General features: G+C 37.2%; 1 protein-coding gene across 3 annotated transcripts in view; it reads left to right on the top strand.

Moving 5' to 3' along the window:
- Positions 1–223: 223 nt before the first annotated feature.
- Positions 224–22,806, top strand: part of LOC150103595 (CD109 antigen-like) — a 716,838-nt gene continuing 694,255 nt past the window's right edge. For 2 of the 3 annotated variants that reach the window (XM_090397638.1, XM_090397642.1), the window contains exon 1: positions 224–480. The gene's annotated coding sequence lies outside the window, so the exon portion shown is untranslated. Of the gene's footprint in view, positions 481–3,427; positions 3,548–22,806 lie in introns of those variants that run through there. The other variant, XM_090397639.1, reaches the window with a different exon arrangement.

Here is a 22,806-nt window from a genome sequence, read left to right on the forward strand (position 1 = left end):
AAGAATCTGCTAACGAGTCTACAAATTCATTAAGGAAAAATACAAAAATAAAACATCTTCCTCGTGTCTAGCCGAAGGTGAACTTCTGCCAGATGCTTCTTCATCTTGCCACTAGGGTCGCTGCTATTTGAAAATATTGAAGCGGCAGCCGAAAGCAGCTATGGTTCAGGTGTAGATCAATACAGTACCTGCGAACGTGGTGAAAACTTATTTCTCAGGACAGTCTGCTTCTCCAGCTCGTGCTGAAAGGGCGGCAACGGAATAAAGGTTGAAAGTACAATATTCTGCCAGTGTCATCGTTTCTCCATAATTCATTCAACGGTAGGGCGGGTAGCCTAAGGGTTTTGACGCTGTCTCGGCCCACTCTGCTAGTTAGTGTTACGGCGGCGAATCGCCTGAGTTCACCAAGGTGGCTTGCATAAACAGTTAGGTGTGGACGCGGCAGGTACCAACGCCGGCGTGGCTTCAACACGGACTAAGGTGAGTTATTTTTTTCTAGTTTTCTCGAACTATTTTTTTCCCCCAAAAAACACGTTCCGTCATTGTGAAACAATCCTCCACGGTTAGCAAGTATTACCTTCGCGTGTGCCGTCATTGTTCTCTTAGTCACCTGCCGAGCCCGTCTACGTCCTGTTTCTGGGATGTCAGGTGGTCGACGTGTAAAGCGTTCGCAACAGGGCGTCGTCTCTGTAGCATCGTAGTCGTAAACGATCGTCTTCGTACAAGTATCACGGAACACGCAATACCGGTTATTTGACGGTTGGAAGTTCAAAATTCTTCACAAACTTTGTCGTTATAATCTTCGGGTAACTGTTGAATGGGGATTCCGAGGCCGCATTTGCGAATCGATGGAGTCAGAATTGTGCCATTGTTCGAACTTTTATTCAAGTCGAGTTGGCGAGTATGGTGCAAACTTGACCCTCACGGTTAGATACACCACATCCAACAGGTGTATGGAGATTAAAGATGGTGACTTATCTTACTCCCGTTTTTTTCTTTCTTTTTTTAATCACCGTATTACTGGAATACCTGTTAACATCTTGTTCGCGTGAATGATAGTATTAATAAATAGCGATTTAATATTGATTTGATGCCTAAAACTTCTTAAATGTCCGTGTGTATATCAAAAATTGATTTATCATAATTAATATTGGGTGAAAATAAAGTAAACTAATTACATTAGACTTGTTGCTGTTTTGGGGGATGATTTATATACCTAGGTAATAAATATCATAGCTTACAGGGATTGAATTTCTTTACATTGGTGTCTTCTTAGTGTTTTAAGTATTAAATAAGTTCTGAATAAGTATTAAAGTTGCACGTGTCTTCCCCTGCGCCTTTACTTATGCTGGGCAAAAGGATCTTGGCTAAAATAGATGACATTCACATACCTTACAGCTAATGACAACTGTAAGGTGTGCGAAGTACAAACTCGTTCCTAGAATTTATTGTATCCAGTGTAATTAATTTTTTTCTATATTAATTTGCTTAGGACATACTCAGTAATCCCAAGAGCTGAAATTAGAAAATAAGTAGGGAGAAATCCTTTCTTTGAAGAACGTAATACTAATTCCTAACATAAAATAGTATACCAAATGATTTTTGTTTATGAATAGCTGAGAATGCAAACTTCTGGTTTGTTTATAACCCTAAAAGTGTTCTATATACGGACAGAATCAAAACTCAAACAGACTTCGGTCCCAATTTGCCTTCTACTTAGCATAGTGCCTTTTCATCTGTGCTATTTCAGCTAGACGTATGACGTTTCTGTAAATTTTCTGATTTAGTTTAGATTTGTATGATTATGTATATCCTATTGATGAAGTTTGAAATTTTACGCTGAAGCAAATCCTGTTTTCATTAAATAAAAGCTGTTCTAATATTCAATGTTGTTCCGTACAAAATTCGCATTGCTACCTATATACCATAACGAAGCTTAAATTTTATACTATTTTGAAGATCAATAATCATGAGGATCAATAATGTAAAAATTTTGAAGATCAATAATCATGAATTGGAGATTCCAGTCCATAATTTAATTCATTTGAACTGTAATAAAAATTTACATTTTTTTTTTCATACGTACATTTCAAGCACATTCCTTGAAGACGAGGTTAAGAGTCATGAATATTATCCCACTGCAATTTTTATATTAAATATAGAATGAATAATGAATGAGGGTAAACGTATCATCTGTTTACTTTTTCTGCAAATGGACTGTTTTTTCGCTTAAACCTAAAACAGTAAACAAGACCATAGACGGTACTGAGGCATTTAGTAATGCGATGATTCCCAGACCCAATAATGTAAAGCACAAGCAATAGTTAAAAGTTTGTAAAGAATAAATAAATATCAAGCAAATCATAACATAATAGGGAATGAGAAAGTCCAGCAGTTTTAGCAGGCTTTGACCAATTGTTATTCTCAAGAATTTGAAACGTTTATTTATATAGGCTTAGTACCTGAATAAGTATTAGGGCAATTTATTTAATGAAATTTTTATTTCTCCGTTTCTCTTGGATTTATTATGATGGTCGGTTTTTGACATAAAGAATTATTTGACTATTTTTTATTTGTTTATCTTTGGCTATCCAGAAGTAATTTTTAAAATAGTTTCGTGAAGAAATCCATCAAGAAATTGTTTTGTAATTTGGAATTATTCGGAAACATGGGATTATATATTTCGCAACACAAAAACATTTATTTTCCAATAAAGAATAAGAAATAGTTTAAAAATTAGTTTATATTTTTATTAATATTCATTACTTTTGTTATAAGAACCACCGAAAATGGTAGGAAATTATGATAAGAACCTATCGACCTTCATTTTCCACAGTCGATGTCGGTTACATTCCACTGTAATCATTTGCTTTGAGTTTCCAAGTTCATTTCCTTTATAGCATTAAGTTCAACAAGCAGCGCCATCTCACGGTGGTCACTGAACCGTGTCGGAAATATCTATGAAGTCTTGTGATTTTTTATTTTTATCATTTAATTGCCCGACGTTTAAGTGTATTATATAATACAGTTTTTTTTTCATAAAAATTAATGCAAATTTTACTCTTCTTTCCTACTACAGTAGGTGAAATAATAACTTACGTGATATATGGTTTAATTTAAAAAAGAACAGTATTAAATTTTATTTTTACTTCTACTTATTTGTGATATTTTTTAGTTGCGAGGTGTTAGTCTTAAAACGTTATCGATGCTGAAATATTCTTGCAGCGTTTATTTACTAGAAAATATATATCATTACGACATAATTAATCATCCGCTTAGGTTTTTATTAAACTTGTTCTTTCTTAATGATGATTTGGAAATTCTGCCGGTAAAAATTTACTTTCGATTCTTGCAGTGAAAGGTAAACTTACGCCCTTGGTGAACAAAGCAAATGGTATAACAGGCTACACCTGACGCGAGTTCACCCGGAAACCACACGCCCCTCCCTCAACAGAATGATGAAAGTTTAGTGCACTGTAGTTAAGGAGAGTGAATATAGCGTGTCTCCTGGATGTGTGCGTGCCAGCTGAATATATATATCTGCAAGGTCTTGATTCATATAATTATATATATATATATATTTCTTATATTTATTACATATATTTATATCTACTAATGTAAGAATACAGATTCTTATCGATATAAATTCGACATATAAAAAACAAAAAGCTCCTACGATTTTAAGTAAAAAAATCGAAACAGTAAAGTGTAGCATAGGGGAATATCAAATGTATTAGGTAACTCATACTCGTATGTTGCTGGCGTTAGCGATTATTAGTCCTGGGACCTTGAGCCATGGGATTGAAGTAAAAAAAAAAAAAGTTTCACAACAGCGCACAAGCATGATATATTTGCTTTTCCATTTGTACGCATAATTATAAGGTGTTGCTTTAAATTATTTGCAATTACTTCTCTTATGGTAAACTGTAAAGCATTAAATGAACAGCTGAAGTGTAAAATTGCTAAATGAATGATGTCACTCTTACAAAATGACGCCACTCATTCGATTATAGAAATACATTTCATGGATGATATCATTAACGATTCAGTACAAAACGGGCCGATTGTATTCACACTTGTTGTTTTGTATGGAACATCCAAGACAACAAATATTATCTCGCGTACTTGAAGTTCTTGGCTGGCTGTTTGAACTTGTCACATTACACACAGCAATAAACTGGTAATGCGAGAATATTAGGACATTTTGTAGCTGTTATTATTATTATTATTATTATTATTATTATTATTATTATTATTATTATTATTATTATTATACTCACAACTGATTGTGGTAACCTATTCCACTCATTCACAACCCTCCAAGCAAAAAATCTAGCCTTCACATCCTTGTTAACCACACTCTCACTTAACCTTGTTAACCACACTCAAATAGACTTCGGTCCCAATTTGCCTTCTACTTAGCATACTGCCTTTTCATCTGTGCTATTTCAGCTAGACGTAAGTCATTTCTGTAAATTTTCTGATTTAGTTTAGATTTGTATGATTATGTAGTTATGTTATCCTATTGATGAAGTTTGAAATTTTACGCTGAAGCAAATTCTGTTTTCATTAAATACAAGATGTTCTAATATTCAATGTCGTTTATAATATTCAATAATATTTCCCCTGCATAAATCCCATTATAAAATCCTTTTAGCAATTTAAATGTTAATATCATGTTTCCTTGTTTTCGCTTATTAACCAACTTTTGCAAACCACAGACACTCAATTTATCCTCATAGGGAATATTCCACAGGCCACTCACCATCTTGGTCATTCGTCTCTGAATCTTCTCAACTGCTTCCTAATCCCCAAGAAAACCAGGAGACCAGATCTGAGCACAGTAATCCAGATGTGGATGTATCAATTCTTTCTTTGTTTTTGAATGTTAGCATGTTCTTCTATAACCAAATAATTGGATAAACTACCTCAGAAACCTTAGGAATATATCCTCTGAACTTCAACTCTCTATTCACCAACACTCCCAAGTCCCTAGTCTAATCAGTTTCTTGGAGTACAGTTCCATCAATGTAGTACCCAATTTGTAACATTTTAATCCCAAAATGCATAACTTTACACTTTTCACAATTTCTTTTGCCATTAGCCAGCTTATTTAAATCATCTAGCAAGCTCCCTACATCAGCTTGATTTTTTATTGCGCTACCCAGCTCTAATGCATTAACTTCAATTTTCATATCAGTTATTGCTATACAAGAAACAAATATCCTCACTTGTGATAAACTTTAGAAAGTGGTCACTCAGTAACTCTACTATTTCATCTCCCTGGGTCTCCTCGCTACCATCAGCATCCACTAAAGTTAATATTTCGCAGTCATTCTTCCTTTTACTTAAAAGGAAGAATGAAGTAATTTTTACGTGAAATAATTTACTTTAAATTTACGATCATTTGAAAAACATTCCCTGCATAAACTTCTCCCTCCTATTCTCAACCGTTTCAATTCTAGTTTCTCTTCCCAAGTAATTCAACTTGTTCAGAAAACAGCAACCTCTTCAAACGCTTATGACCTTCCATGTTCAGGTGAATCCATCACTTGCATATCTTTTTTCCATAAAAAAACACTTCAAACATCAAAATATTGAAGACTTCTTTTTCTACATGTTATTGCAATCCTATCATTCATTATTACCGTTCTTCTACTTCATTCATAGTTCAAAACATGGCAGCACACTCACTATCTTCCCTTTGACACTTTCTGCTTCCTGATATCTAATACTCTTCTTCAATTCTTTGCCTGTCTGCGCGGTTAGCCTAGTAGCTTTGCGCTTTGCAACTATATGCCTGGGGAAGGAGTGTCCTAGGTTCGATTCCCTTCGACGAGGTGAGGAGCTTAAGGATCTTCCTCAGCCATAGCCAAGTTAGGACAGCAGGGTTTTTCTCCCCAGTTTATCTGAGGTTTTTCCTCCCGCAAACAGGCAAACCGGCTCCCTGAACGCACATGGACTGCAGTCATGAATACATCCCAGCCATATGCTGGTCCTGAGCCCGAATAAAATTGGGGGGTTTTGGAAAGCAATGGTGAACTACCCTGTAAAAATCTCATCAGGAGTACTTTGGGGAAATGTCACTTACAAAGTCACCTACGGTCGGAAACGACTGAAAAGGGAAAATCACTCAATCAATTCTTGCCACCCGATTAATACTACCTCTCAGGTCATTTGTGCTCACCATCACGATCATCTATTCTACATCTTGCTCTCTCTTTATCGCTTAAGTCTCTCTCTCTCTCTATTGTTCCACCAGACAAGCACTCCTCAAGCATTCTACTGTTCATACCCTGAATCATTGGATCTCCATATATTATGCCACTCATAACTTCATTCACACCTGCACTCGCGTCTCTCTCTCTCTCTCTCTCTCGGTTTCATGACCTTCCCTCATCTCTCTTTTCCTTACTCCTCACTCTCACGGCATCTTCTCATTTCCTCTCGGCCTTTTGTTCTTTCGATCTCTCGCCTTCTTGTCGCTTCCATTCTCTTCATTACTCTCCCATTCACCAAATTCTTTTCTAGTTACTTAAAGTAATTTCAGTGTGTCCTAATCTCTCTCTCTCTCTATGTTGATCACACTCATTCCAGTCTTCATTCTCTCCACCTCCTTGTTGAGCGCCTCCAACTCCCCTTGCAGGATTTGAAGTTCAGACATTACAGGGAGGGAAAAAGAATAGCAAGCTAATCTTAGAGGAATCCGGATCTTCAATAAAAGTGCGAAAATCAGTACTAGATGAACAATTAACTGGCACACCACCACCACTCTTTAACCTGGATAGCAGAATGGACAAGTGAACCGATTTGCGATGAAGCGTCGATGATTCTTCCTTCTAACATTAACCTCGTTCCAGATGCCCTTTAGTGGCACCTGTGACTGAGATTGCTGCTTATTGAACTGATAATCACTAGAACCAGGAAGAGCAGGCATCCATATGTATTATCCTTTATTCTAGAACTACGATCGCTATGTGAAGAACAAGCAACAAGTTATACAGAAGGGTTCCCACCAAATGACAATGCATCAAGTTTGATGTCGGATAGCATGGAACAAGGAACCAAAGCTCGAACATTCCCACTAGAAATGAGGAAAGATTGAGTGTTGAATAATCCACCATTAGTAGGAAAAGATAAGCAAACCGCGCGGTTAGCCTAGTGGCTTTGCGCTTCGCAACCATATGCCTGGGGAAGGAGTGTCCCAGGTTCGTTTCCCGTTGTTGACGTGAGGAATTTGAGGATCTTCCTCAGGCATAGCCAAGTTAGCCGGTCTTGGGCGCGGTCAGTAGGGTTTTTTCCGCCAGTTTTATCTGGCGTTTTTCATCCCGCAAACAAGCAAACCGGCCCCGTGAACATACGCCTCTACAGTCAAAAATATATTCCCTCCCCGGCGGCAGACCAGGCGACGGGTCGGTTGGGAGTAGTACTAACAAGAAGTCGCATCTAAGTAACACGCGGACCCTGCATAGGAAGCGGGAATAACGCGTAGAAGAAGAAGAAGTAGGAAAAGATAAGCGACTGAAGCAAACGTAGGATCACGGCATGAGCCCTCTTGGGATATTGGAATTATGTCTGCTACTGAGGATTGCACCTACTTAAATTAAGGATTTTCACACAGTAGTGACATATCAGCTGTCGCTGTATTCTGTATACATGGAACGAACTTCTGAATTATCAGAACTTCTGAAATATGACGTTCACTAGATTGAGGAACATAACATTGAGTTTGTGGATAAGTTGGTACAGATAACATTCGCCTAATATCACTTCCATCCAGTCTTGCATCCCTACTAATATCCTCACTGATGCTGATGACACTGGATCTCTGATCTTCGACAACTGGCTCACAACATTACTCTGACTTAAATTAAGAAGAGATTTTGCAGTGCCCTCTCTTGTTCCTCCTTACCTGCGGCAATACTACCCTACTTGGTTGTTGTTGTTGTTCAACATTAATAATAAATACTGAATGCATAAAGTCTCTTGATTATCCCCTGTTGCACAAGGTCAGAAGCACTCTAGTGTTTGCCTGTGACTTCAATTAAATCATTAATTACTGGGCTCTCAGCTTTTAAAGGAATAGAAAGCTGGGCTTGTGAAACGTTAACTTCTCTATTGTACATAACGCTTATAACTTTCAGATCAGAATGCCATATGCGTCAAAGTTACAATGGAATGTTCATAAGGATTTTCAAGAAATGAATTAAAAAAAGAACGGACTTGATGCAGACAACACTATCTTATGAGCCTTTAGGCTAAAGCCTTCACACAAAAATGTTACATCCACTAGAGTTTCACTAGAAAATACTGTGCAGATATTGCTAACATATTCGGCTGATGATTAGTCTATTTCAAACAAATTTGCTGGGATTCCATATTTTTAGTTTAAATTCAGTTAATTGTTTCCTCCAAAGTAATCTTCGCAAAAGATAGAAATACTCTAAAACTCAAGTCACCACAATTAAGTGTTTGACTACGTTCAACATGTACGGCAGCGGTGGTGTAAGTAGGCCTAGTAAAGCGACTTATTCAGATAGTGGAAACAAATACGAAAATTCACCAAAATCATTTAAAAATTTTCTCACAATGCCTGTAACATTCACCCACATTCTTCAAAACGCCCAGATTATATAATTTCTAGCATGAATTGGAACTACAAGAGACATCTTCTTTATAGCAAGTGTTTCACATTTTTTTATTAAAATAAGCAGTCATAAGGCTTCATTTCGGCGATACAAAATTATATAAATCAAATTGGATATTAAATCCAGCATTATTTCAATGCGAATGCAGAAACTATGAAAGTTTCGTACGAAATTTGACCACAGCGCTTACAGGAATACGACATTTACGAGTTGCCCTTGCGGGATCTTATAGAAAACATGATCACTTGTCCAAACATCTATATATTCGCCTTCTATTAGCTTCTATTAGTCCATTTTCATAAGGTTTCCGACACTTCGAGTTCCTTAGTACTGAACGAGAGTTTTTACTCCCTTAATGTTTCTGCCTGGTCTATGAAGAGAACCAACCAGTTCGAAACAGCTGTGAGGAGTGAAACCTTATCAAAATTGACCAGTAGAAGGCGAATATATGGACTCTTAGGCAAGCGATCATGTTTTCTATAAGGTCCGCGCTAAGGCAACTCGTAAATGCCGGTGAGTGTATTCCCTTAAGCTCTGTGGTCAAATTTCGTACGAAACTTTTATAGTTTCTGCATTCAGCTTTGAAATTATGCTGGATTTAATATCTACTTGATTTATATAATAGTTTTTCACATGTTTGGGAAGGATTAAATTTGACAAGAAATTATAGTCCTGTTTTCACACTTATTTTACTCAAACTTAACAAACAAATTTCTACTTGAAATATTTTTGCGACTGCTACTTGTATATAGCACAGTTGCCTTCGCATCTCGTGGTTCTTTCTCCCATTATATAGCGTGGCGTCTAATGTCATGCGTTATGGGAAAGGTCGCTACCCAAATTACTTTCGACCTTTATTGAGGTCTCATCAATTGGCGCGTTAAAAACCCGCTATCAGTGGGTTCAACCGTAGCAATATCATAATTACAAGATCAATATGTAATTGATCTTGTTAGATTCCACCTCACAATATTAAAGCAGCGAAATACAGATGTAAGCATGTCAAATTCGTCCTTTTTAATATAATATATGACATTGGTAAAAATTTAATTTTAGATTAGGTTGGATCACAGAGGCATGCTTCACGATCAGTTTCTAGAGCTGATTCTTCGATTTTCTAATCGTTAGTCGACCCACGGTAATAATGTACTATAGGCTTATAACCTTCCTTGGGGGCGACAATATCATAAAAACGTGACAGATGAAGGTCGTAATGCAAATGGTCCAGTTTGAATAGAACCACAGTTGGCAACATTACTACTGGCTTGATTTACTAGTGCTGTTAGCAAATGTTTGACAAGAGAGGGTCCATTAGTAAGTGAGAGATGAAACAATGAAATCAGGAGATGTATTATATAAAGTTTTTAATAAATAAAATTTTTAAGATAACTAGAACTTTGCTGTTAGAAATGACTTTATAAAACTTGTTTTACGACTGTTATAGGTTCGATTCTTTCTAGTCTCAGATTATAGGAATTTTCTAGGCCATTTTCTATCCCTTAGAGTTAACGTTTTTCTTTTTCTCCCGGAAACTTGGGTTTTTAACCCAGCAACTCAATAAAAATATCGATCATAGACATCGTACGTTTTCGGACAATAGTATACCAGTTAGGTTTAGGATCATGAGATAGCAGCAGTTGTCTGTCCTACTTCTTGAATAGCCGGATATTGTTGACCTTGGAATGCTATTCTAAGAGAATAGCCATAAATGTAATGAAGAAAAAAAACAGAGGATGAAATAGTGATTCACTTCATAAATGCTCCTCCTTATAGACTTAAAGTAAAGCGCAGGAATGTCGATGTCGATTTAGTAGAACAGAGCCCATGGAAGTATCCAAGCAGAGGAAGAAATGGAGGGTCTGCAGTACAATGTTTGGGCCAAGCTTATGAGAGTTTATCAGTTAACCAAATTGTCCTCTTCTGGGATTTCAGGAAAATGTTTGGTGCACCATTCTAATTGTGGAAAGAGTATTTTAGCATTAGATTTCTACAGTGTAAGAAGCTCTTACCTGTACAGCTGAGAAGTAGTACCTTGATGAGGACACGGTAGTTTTTTAAAAGCTGAAGAGCGTGTAGTCTTAATGCATTTGTGCCAGGAAAGGCTAAATGTATAAGTCAGCCGGAAAAGAGAAATCTACACCCATAAACTATATTAATTGACATTTCTATTTCTGGAAAGAAATGTCTTGTAACTTTGTTTAAATAACTGGTAGATGAATGTCTTCCGACGTGGGATTTTGGTCACCCCACTCTCTTTATTGGAAGAATGAAGTTGTTTTAAAAGTACCATATTTGGTCTCCAGAGCAGGATTCTAGGATTATCTAACCCTGAGCCCATCTATGGTTCTAATATTAGTTTACTACAGGTTCACAACTTTTTGCGGGCGGGATTCATATGAAAAGAGATCGATGTCTCAGTCGATAGGTATATTTCGTATTGATTTTATGCGCTTTTTGTCAAGTTCTAAATTATGCGATATTGATCGGTTACAGTATGATGGTATGAAAACACTTCATGCACGATCCTTCGTATCTCATTCCCTAAACACGACGCACTTTAGTTGAAAAGACTTCGGTTGGAATTCCACTTGGAAGAGAAGCCCATTGCGACTGCTAATGAATTGAAAGTGAATTAGCTGGCCTCATCTGGAGATGGGAGGGATTTGATTTTTTTTCGGAAACTCGGGTATTTCATAACGAAAAATCTGACTTTCCAAATAACGCTAATCGACTAGAAGAATGGACTTAATTAACACATACTATACTGTCCTCAGAGCCTAAGCTACTTTTGCCGTAACTAAAATCAATCCAACGCACGCACACACACACACACACACACACACACACACACACACACACACACACACACACACACACACACACACACACACACACACACACACAAAGCCCTTTGTGCTCGACTAGGTGACTGACTTTTTCTAGTTGTTCTGAGACATGAAGGAAAATCCAGACTCCTATTCCTCCGCTGTCACATTTTTTTCAGCGTAGAGTTCTGCATTGAATCTTCTAGGATACTGATGAAATTTTGTTAGGATATCATCTTTTCTTTCATACACACAAGTCACGCGATATGTCAAATGGTATAAATAGTTTCGTGATATGATTTTCATGTGGTTTTACTTGTAAAAAAACGAAGGCTGTTTGAATCATGTGGTAAAGTGTTTCTGGTTTTTTGCAAAAGCGACAGATGATGCTTGGCCTATCATGTGGTATATCTTTTGCTATTGTCCCATTTTGATTGGTAGACAAGCATGATGCATTTTATAGAAAACATTTTGGAAAGTGCATTTATTGGAAGTCAGAATACCTTGTTTAGGACTTTAGTTTGATCTCTTTTATTCTTTGTTCTCAGTACTGGCTATGCGGAAGATGGATCTGGTAAGTGAACATTCTAAGCGGTCTTTGTTTAATTGCAGAGATAGAGAAAACTGATGACTTTATCAGAAAGGCATTTTTATAAATAGCAACTGCCTAGCTGTGACGTGGCTTATTATGTGCTTTTTCTGCAGTAATGGATCCGATTGAGTTTTCGGGTGTATATTTACTACGCCTGGGCCTCCATCCATCATAGAACAGTGTTAAGCGACGCATTGGTTCATATTGTGAACCCATAGATAGATTGCAAAGAGTCTATGAATCCGCCATTGAATGGAATTTTCTTTAACTTGTGTCGTAAATAAGTACATGTAGAGTTTGGCTTTCTCTTTTATAGTTATCATCTACACATGTTTATTTCTAAAAGTTGCTTCATAAGTTCATACAACTCTTTTCACTTTCTTAGTATATGTCGGGTCCTTCAGTTTTAATTTCTTGCATAGATAATTTTGTATCGTAGGTAGTTTAGGTTCCTTTTTTCGATGGCAACATGATTTTGTCCGTCTTAAGTGAAGAGCCGAGGCCTTTTCAAGAAAATTCCTTGGTTTACTCTCTAGGGCAGTGGTTTTCAAACTTTTTAAAGGGACACCCCCGTTCTTTGTAAAAAAATATTTATTCCTGCCCTCCCTCTACACTTTTCATAACACAACATTGACCCATCGTTTTGATCCACATGAGGGAGTTGTGCTCGAAAATAAATAATAATATTGACCATTGCTTTGCGTCCCTCCTCTAGAAAGGATCTCGCGCACCAGAGTTTGAAAACCACAACTCTTGGGTGAAAAAGCACTTTCGTTTCCCTTTGTTCATGAATATTGATTCGTTAAATTCTTTTATTGGGGTTTAATCCTACCTAGTGGTTAGCAGTAAAGGGCTAAAACAAAAAGGACTGTAGTTAGGATTTTCTTGTCAGTCGGAAAACACTTGATACGAAAGGATGCGAAGAATTTTTTATTCACAACTACTTGGGTTTCAGTATTTACATAAAAAAATGGGGAAAAAAATTCAAACAGCTCTTGAAAGCTTGGCCCAAAATCTATTTACTTTATTACTTCAAAGATAAATTCATGACTCACTGTATCCAAATCTTTTTCAATATCTAAACTCAGTAATAAGTATGGCTTGTTGGTCAGCTGATAGTATTCGCTCGTATTTCGATCTTAGGTGTGTGTTATGGTATTTGCTCATTTCTTCCTTTCCTTCGCATGTCTGAGCAGGCAATACAAGTTTTTGTTTTTGTATCCTCTTGATTAGAATTTTGGATATGGTTTTATATCTGCATTCAACAGCAATACCCCTCCATTTTTATGTCCCTTAGTGTTTCTTGATCAGAATATTTTGGTATATTAAGGTGATATGTCGGGTGGAATTCTTATGGTCTTGCTTGTGTTTCAAACACATATTTCATTATCCTGATATAAAAATAGTTAAATTTATTTATGCAATTATTCAACTTCTCCGTAACAATACGCCCTCTACTTTCCGTTATTGCAGTTATTTTATGTTTTAAAATCTATCTATTTCTGTTTATACTTGTTTGTTAGTCATGTTCGAGTAGTGTAAACTAGAGAATTATCTACTTCCGTTCTCCACTCCTCTGGTATTTTATTCTACTTCCTATTCCGACAGCTGGTGTTTTAAATGGTCAATTTAAAGGTGTTTCATGATCTTTTTATTATATTATTTATATAATATAATATTCTTTAACTTTACAAGAGCCTCCCGTAGCTCAGTCCGAATCCAATACTCTTTGGTTGCCGTGACCTGAATTCGAATCCCCTGGGGGGGGGGTTCCTCCTCCCCAACACAGACAATTAGCCATTAGAACACGGTTAACAGTCATAATACACTGGCCTCATAGCCTGAGCTCTTCTGACATCATTCCAATATGCAGTTATTTGAGCTTTATTTCGCTAAGTATCAAAATGTATCTTGGAATGAATCCTTTTAGTTTGCAGTTAACACGATTAATTACGGAATTGTTCTATTGGAACTGCGATACTAATGTTTATAAGACAGTTCTTAGTATTTTCATGCATCATTATGGTGTCGCTTCGCTTATATTTCAAGCTGGATTATTCAGAATCGAACTTCCTTCGTTACAGAACGATTTTCCAAGTAACAAAAACATGATATTAAAACTAATAGACTTTTTTAAAGTTACTTTCTGACCACGCATATTCAAGTCTCGTGATTTTCAGCACTTGGGCCGATTTCAAACCAGTATTGCTCTGAACATGGAAAAGGCTTCCTGCAATGACATTATCACTCCGATCAACATGCTCGAACAACGCATAAATAACTTGTTCAACTCAGTCTTTCAACTTTTGTTGCGATGATAATGGGGTGGGGGTTACGCAACATGTTCCAGTGATTGATCATTATTGACACTGATCGCGGCATAGATCTAATTCAAAAACAGAAGCGATACTTTGACACGAGACGAGGAATATGATGCCACGACTTAAGGCGAACCTATTTATATGTAGAGCGTCTCCAAGGTCTGGTAGGGCGTTAACCATACAACAATAATTCCTCTCTCAATTAAAGAGGTCGCTGCATAACATTTTTAAAACTGTAAGCTCACATAAAAGTTTAGTAAACGTTATTATATGTTTATTTGCATAAATACGACGTTTAACTTATTGCAAACTATTTGATACTCGTCAAAGAACTCTGGAAAGTGAATCTATCAAATTCGTTTCGCCTTCCTTCCTGCTGTTTATAATGATTTTTAAATAACAAGAAATATTAGCATTCGCGTACTAACTTCGTTTGTTAACAACAATTTGCATTGAACTGGAAAGATTAAAGACAAAAGCTTAACTCGTTCATGATGACTGGATACTCAAACGAGTCCAACCTCATTATTTCGGCTTATTTGTGTAATCGAAATAAATAATAAAGTCTATTCAAACGTATGTTCTATTCGATCATTTTTGGAGCTTGTATAATTTTAAAGGCAAACATTATATGCCTACTAAAATAACATTTATAAATCTCCCTTTTAATAACAATTATTACGACTAGGAAATTATCCAGGAGCAAGAATATTGCAGTGAGACTTGAGCCACACACTAAAACCCTAAGAAATGAGAGATATTGATTTTTTTCTTTTTTAATTCTCTGATGTGAACTGCAGTGTCTAGTTTAAACAATTTATTTGGATCGATTGATGTTATATTAGCGAATTCTGCATGCGATGTATGAAATATTATTCTGTATAGCAGTGATGGAGAATCGTATGCCAGTTGCGACACGATACTTAATTGGCATATCAAAGAAATGTAAATAAAGCCATTATCAAAAAGAAAGAGAGCCTAAAAGGCTTCATTAATAGAAATAGGGGAAATTATAAATCTGTCCTTATTTCATAGCCAGAAACTTAGAAAGTTTAAAAAAAATAGAGAGATTATGAGAATACAACCCTCGGCATCGGAGTTGCCTTCCCATTGCACTACAGGGTTGTTTCAAAAAGAATGTCCCGAGTTGAAAATTGTATATCCGTGCAACCACGAGCCAGCAGGTGGAGGGCACATCGAGTATTTGCTTTTACTTTTACTTCATACTTGGTAATTTATTTTGTAACTGTATCACATTTAAAAAAAAAAAAAAAAAAAAAAATCAGCTAACGCCTATGTTGTTCCCGTATAGAGGGCCGCTTACCCTATCTAACTTTGAGTGGGCAGTTCAATCTCCACTGGTAGCCAATCAGAGAGATAGCTGGCCCAAGACTATCACTGATTCATCGGTACGCAGTGAAGAAGGCCATCTTGTGGTCTCTAACCCTAACACAATATTTTTAATGTCTGAAAATAGTGTGGGTTCTACGGTCGATTTCCTTGAGTTTACGGGACGAAAAAACCCTCTAGTCAGTGTCAGAGATCGACTAACTCGGGAACCGGCCGAAAAAAGGCTTAGGAAAATTTCCTCTAGTCGGCGACTAGATTCGAACCACCAAATCCTTTCTTCGTGCGGTCAAGCGCTGTAGAGTGCAAACGCCACTTCTACTGAGCTACACAGGCTCTTTGTATCACATTTTTTATTATTAAATATAATTATTTGAAATCGAGTCATTCTCTTTGAAACACTCTGCATTTAAAAGATCCAAGCTCTGCCCAGGGGGCCCGTATATTGAATTTTTATGATAGCGCTTTTAGGTTCCACTGTTTTGACAACTGTTTCGAACTGTTGACTCTCATCAGAGACCAGGCACCAGGCAGAAACCTTAAGAGGGCAAATGCCCTCTATTTTTTTTTTTTATGTTTTTTCCACTCACGAAAGATTTTATTTTATTTTTATTTTATTATTTATTTATTTATTTATTTTTTAAAACTTATAATGCATTTATATTATGGGTGAACTAAGTTTTTTCGATTTTTATTAATTTTATATCTATTTTTGCATTTTTTAAATTATTTTTTCCATTTCGTAAATCCTGCTGTAGAAACAAAACGTGATCTTTATGGTATCGGTGCATCACGTGTGCTAGTTCTGACAGTTGACGCACTGATCAGTATTGTAGTATGCTCTTTTTTTTTTTTTTGCAGAGAAAGAAAAAACGAAAACGAACTTGCATTAATATACGACTTGATATGATCTTTGTAGGATCTCATAGTTAAGCACATGAAGCGCTGCTAACACTCTCTCAAGATGTCTTCCCTGGTTCAACAACTGGACTCTGAGCGATCACACACTTGTTAAAAAAAAACTTTGACACTTCGTTCATTATCACATTTCATTGTTAACTATCCACGCTCGCGGCTGTGTTTTTGATATTCTTATTTTTCGAAAAATGCGCAGTATATTATAACTTACACCGATGGACCGTCTTGTTTGGCATCCCTTTAGCGCATTTTGACACTTAAAAAGGAAAATAAAAGATCTAATAGAAATACAGTGTTTCAAAATAAACACACGCATGAGTAGCCATTGTTCACAATGCTGAATAACGTTAAATTAGTTACCACGTGTGTGCTCGCGAGCTTGCTTGTATTTATTCTTAGGCAAGTCACTGATCCATAGCTGCTCTCATCGATTGCGAGTATTACCTTACCTCTTCAAGCGTCGTTGCCACATTAAGAAGAGATAAATGGATAATTTTGTATAGAGTATGTATTTCATTTATCTCAATATACGTAGCCTGTGAAAACTGAACATCGACTAATATCACCGATGTTCTTCTAAGTGTGATTGCTCCTTTACCAAAACTAAGGAACTTTGCTTGTCAAGTTCTACGCGTGTTGAATTTTCTTTTCTGCTGATATTCGATGTTTTTCTTTTATTTTCCCCTTTTTCTTCGCCATCCCTAACTTGTGGCGTTCCTTATGCGTCCCAGCTGATGCTTTCGCGGGAGATAACTGTCTCTATGCTGTCGTTTGGAGTCCAATTTCTCCGCAGGCGAGGCGACCGTTTTTCCTCTTGTGTCTCATTAAAGATCCACAATACCTGATGTGTGCTACGGGGGTCGATACGATTGAGCTACCCCGCGTAATGTTTATGGTTTGTTCACAGCGATCTTATTTCTGCTGGGGAACTTTACGTGGTCGTTGGAGGTAAGCTGAAGATCCGCCTTACGGTGCACACTGGCCTTTAATTCATCCTCGACACCACTGTGCATGACATGTTTACGAAAAAATAGATTTTGGACTGTTTGTTGAGCTGGATTTTTAGCAGTATCTGGTCTGATCGTTACGCGTGTGTGTGTCGGCATGGAGAAATCAGTTTACGTTAATAAGGGGTCTTGAGTAGAAATTATCGGTCATTTAACTGACTTTCTCGTAATTGAACTTTTTGTTACATTTTATTATTATTATTATTATTATTATTATTAAGAGAGGCCTCCAGGAAGTCGAGGGAGGCCGCATACTACGCAAACCAGCTATCATACTTATTCTTGAATTCATTCACATCGCTTGCACTCACAACATCCGATGGCAATCCATTCCAATCACGCACCACCCTCTGAGAGAAAAATTTAGCCCTCACACCCTTCTTGTTGGCCTTCATTCTCAGCTTCCAAGGATGCCCTCTCGTTCTTTCCTCACCCTCCATAAATTGAAAAATTCCACCAGTTGAAATCCTGTATGACCCTTTCAGAAGTTTGTAAGTCTCAATCATACCACCCCTCTTTCTCCTGTTTGCTAGTGTCTGCAGTCTTCAAATTCTCAACCTGTCTTCATAATCGGTATTCCACAATTCTGATATCATTTTTAAACTCTCCTTTTTACTCTCTCCGGTAAACAGAATCACAATGGAAACCAGGAGACCAGACCTGCGCACAGTAGTCCAAGTGAGATCTTTTCAAGGCCTTGTAAAGAGACAAAATGACTTCCTTATCTTTACATGTCAAGGTTCGTTTCAGCATTGTAATTATTCTCCGAGTTGTATTCACAATTTTTGCTGTATGATCATTGAACTTCACCTTCCTATCTACTAACACTCCAAAATCCCTAGCCTCATCAGTTTTTTCAAACATAATCCCACTAATATAATACGACATTGGATATCTAATCATGCCGAAGTGAATGACTTTACATTTACTGACATTGAACTGACACCCATTTTCACATGCCCACAATTCCAGCCTATTCAAATCATTCTGCAAGTACTGCATATCAGCAGCATTCCTGATTACCCTACCTATCTTTGAATCATCAGCAAATAGCTGTATGTCGCTTGTCAAATCCTTCCCAATATCATTAATGTATAGATTGAATAACAGTGGACCAAGCATTGATCCTTGAGGTAAATCACTGTTACCTTAAACCTTGCAGACTCAGATCCCCCCGTATACCACTTTTTGATATCTGTCAGTCAGCCATCCTCTTATCCGCGCTAATATTGTATAACCCAATTTCTCCAATTTATGCAGCAGTCTGCCATGCTGTATTCTGTCAAAAGCCTTAGCAAAATCTAAAGGTGTCATGGTATATCCATTCCATTTGTTTAGTTCAGTGGTAACATTGTTATAGAATGTGAGCAAGTTGCTAAAACATGACCATCCATTAGTAAATCCATGTTGTTCGTTGCACAATAGAGATTCACTGTCAACCCATTTCTGAATGCGAGCCCTGACCAACTTTTCGAAAATCTTCATCACCAGAGATACTGATTTCTCGATGGTTGGATACATCAGTCTTTGCACCACCCTTTGTGCAATGGGATTACCATACATTCTTTCCTGCGAAACCGTCCCTGTTCTGAGACTCAAACTATATAGCCTAGTCATGGGAATAGCCAGTTCAACTGAACACTCTTTTAGCACACTTGCTGATATCCCATCAGTCCCTCTAAAAATTTTTTACCTTGGGGATAATATATATTAAGGATACCAAGTAATTTTATAAACTTGTTTTTTTACTCCTTCTCCCAAGTAAACAAAACAGTTAAGTTTGCGCCTGAACGTAGTTCAAGTCTAAAGGTAGTGCAACACCAGGGAAACTCGTGGTAAAGGTGGGTAAAGATCTGATCACTATTCTTAGTATTTCCCATAGTGTAAAACACATCTCACTAAGAGATGTATACTGTTATACATTATGGGTGGGGATTGGTCACTACTCAGACCGGTTTCAACCTTTTTTGAATGTAAAAGTGAAACGGGCTCTAAAAATAAGACGATCCCGAAAGATCGCCCAACTCAGCGTTGTTCCACACGATGACAGACTCACCCCGTCACCGAGAAGAACTTCTCAGCATTGGCTCTACCCAGTGGCAGGCTCATCTCACCACCAAGCAGAGCCATAATCTCAGCGGTGGCCCCACACAGAGACAGGCAAAAACCTACTCCAAGCGGATTCTCTCAAAGCCAGATCTGCCCTGCACCGGTTTCCACCCTCATTGGGGTCTCATCAGTGAGCAGGTAGACCCTGAAATATACCAAGGTTTTTAGTAATACAGAGCCCTATCAACTTTACGTATACAAGTTGCTTTTACTTTGAATAAGAAACTCTGGATGAGATAAAGATGTGAAAATTTTTTTACCTTGGACATAATATATATTAAGGATACCAAGTAATTTTATAAACTTGGTTTCTTTACTCCTTCTCCCAAGTAAGCAAAACAGTTACGTTTGCGCCCGAACGTAGTTCAAGTCTAAAGGTAGTGCAACACCAGGGCAACTCGTGGTAAAGGTGGGTAAAGATCTCATCACTATTCTTAGTATCTCCCATAATGTAAAACACATCTCACTAAGAGATGTATACTGTTATACATTATGGCTGGGGGGGGTCACTACCCAGACCGGTTTCGACCTTTTTTTGAGATCTCCTCAGTGAGTAGCTAGATCCTGAAATACTAAGGTTTTTAGTAATATACAGAGCCTAATCAACTTTACCTATACAAGTTGCTACAAGGTGCTTTTACTTTGAATGAGAAATTCTGGATGAGATAAAGATGTGAAAAGTTTTTTACCTTGGACATAATATATATTAAGGATAAGTTGATAAGGATCTGTATTACTAAAAACCTTGGTATTTCAGGGTCCAGCTACTCACTGAGGAGACCTCAAAAAAAGGTCGAAACCGGTTTGGGTAGTGACCCCCCCCTCACCCATAATGTATAACAGTATACATCTCTTAGTGAGATGTGTTTTACATTATGGGAAATACTAAGAATAGTGATCAGAGCTTTACCCATCTTTACCAAGAGTTTCCCTGGTGTTGCACTACCTTTAGACTTGAACTACGTTCAGACGCAAACTTAACTGTTTCGCTTACTTGGGAGAAGGAGTAAAGAAACCAAGTTTATAAAATTACTTGGTATCCTTATATATATATATAATTTAAACATATTGTTGCGATCATATTCTTGACAAAATTACATTTCTCCAAAGCTGAACAGTCACTATTTTAAACCACTCACGTTTTATTGTATTGTCCTTAGAAGGACTGGCTTAAAGGGGCGAAGCAAGAATGCTTTTCATCTTCCCCGTTATCTGTAGAGGACACTGTAGGGATAAGGTGTTATTGAGCTATTAAAGCTCTGATCATGGCAGGAGGGTAACAGCAATAGCCGAGCCTCAGTTAGAACTTCACTGGCTACAGCATTGCCATCCATTACCCTCCAAGGTATTAATCCACTCATTTCACACCCTTCCTTATTATTGTATTGTATACGATTCAATTAAAAATTAATTAAATTTTATACAAACGTCAAAATGGTGTTTAAGTGTAATTGAAACTAAACTTTAGATTTCAAAAAGGTATTATGATGTTTCGCAGATCAAATACAATATTAAAATTTAAAACAGATTATAATCGCATTTTATTTCAAGACGAAATCTAACGGATGAAAAAATAGAAGTCACAAATTGTAATAACGCTGAAGATAACCTAATATCAATTTTTACAATGGAGTTTGGCATTTGTTTTGTTACAAGACACTACGTAGAAAGTGTAATAAAAGTATGACGTGCATTCTTTTAACTCTTGCCAAATATTCAGCTAAAAAAAGTCACATACTTTTTACTAGGTAGTGTACACATTAATGAACATTCCGACGTCTGAGAAATCGAACACACCAAAACATGTTAATAAAATATCCACCTGAATTAAAGAGTGGGGAAAAAAAAAGAAGAAAAGATAGGAATGAGAGATAAAAAGCACTGCATATTACCAACACGAAGAGATTTAAATACGGACTTTGCGTTTGCAAGAAACAGATTTAAGCTGATGCGACAGCGAATTCTTCGCTGTACGATGGAGTGTCAAAGATTAATCGTAAAAGGATTCGGTTGTCGGGGGGGGGGGACACAAAAAAGGGCTGAAAAGAGTCAGTTGCTTTGCCGCAGGAAGACTTAAGGCATAATACGCGAACGTGTTCGTAAATGGACTGTCATCAGTCGTGGAGGTGTTATGGAGTTGACCTACATTCAAAGCGCTCAAGGTGATTTTACAAAAAAAAAAAAAAAAAAAAAAAAATCCCTCGCTATCTTCTTATGCGACTTTTCGCTTTCTTGAGAAGATTTCTTTCTCCACTTACTGAAGGGCGTTCCAGAGCAACAAAATTAAGGGGAGGGAACCATTGTCCGCTGTTTCGTAACAGGTGAATGGTATTCAAGACCTCTCCAGTGGTTCGGGGAGTGGGTGGACAGCATCACGTAGACTTGTGTGAGCGTTTCATTGTTGTCTGATGATCGCTCAATGTTAATTAAGCGCTCACTGCCATAGTATTATAGTTAATGGATGCAGCTGGACGTGAAGGGGAACTATTGCTCCAACCACGTGACATGTTTGTTGCTCAGTAAGCAGTAAGAAGTGTAACAATTAAGTATTTGTATGTTGGTGACGTCCTCTTTTTATTTTGGAGTTCTTTTTTCATCCTGGGGTCCTTTCACTGTGTTTTTCCGCTTAGTTAGGTTTCGGAGAGAGAGATGAACAGTAATCTCTGCCACTAAAGCAAAAGCGATATTCCAGTGATTCCCAAACTTATTACGTGGCAGAGCATAATGTTGCATTTTGTAAAAATCAGTTCTCCATTGTTTTTTTTTTTTTTTTTTTTTAGTTTCTGCGCAATCATGAGCACGTGAATGATATAACGCGTCTCTACTCTAGTTTAAGCCATCTGCGGTCTCTTCACGCTTAAGTGGGTGGGCGGATGGGTGAATGTAAAAGGCACACATGAAATCATAGGTTGTAGCAGTTTAATTTTTAAGGAATTATGACGTAATATATATAAAGCATGCAGCACGTCAAATGGATAAGAACCTATTGATGTTTTTCTTAGGCAGCTGGATCTTATAGTTCTTGGAAGATAAATAATG

Source organism: Typopeltis vanoorti, chromosome 9, assembly GCF_054136105.1.
Source record: "Typopeltis vanoorti isolate ZY-2024b chromosome 9, IOZ_Tvanoo_1.0, whole genome shotgun sequence".
Taxonomy (NCBI): domain Eukaryota; kingdom Metazoa; phylum Arthropoda; class Arachnida; order Uropygi; family Thelyphonidae; genus Typopeltis; species Typopeltis vanoorti.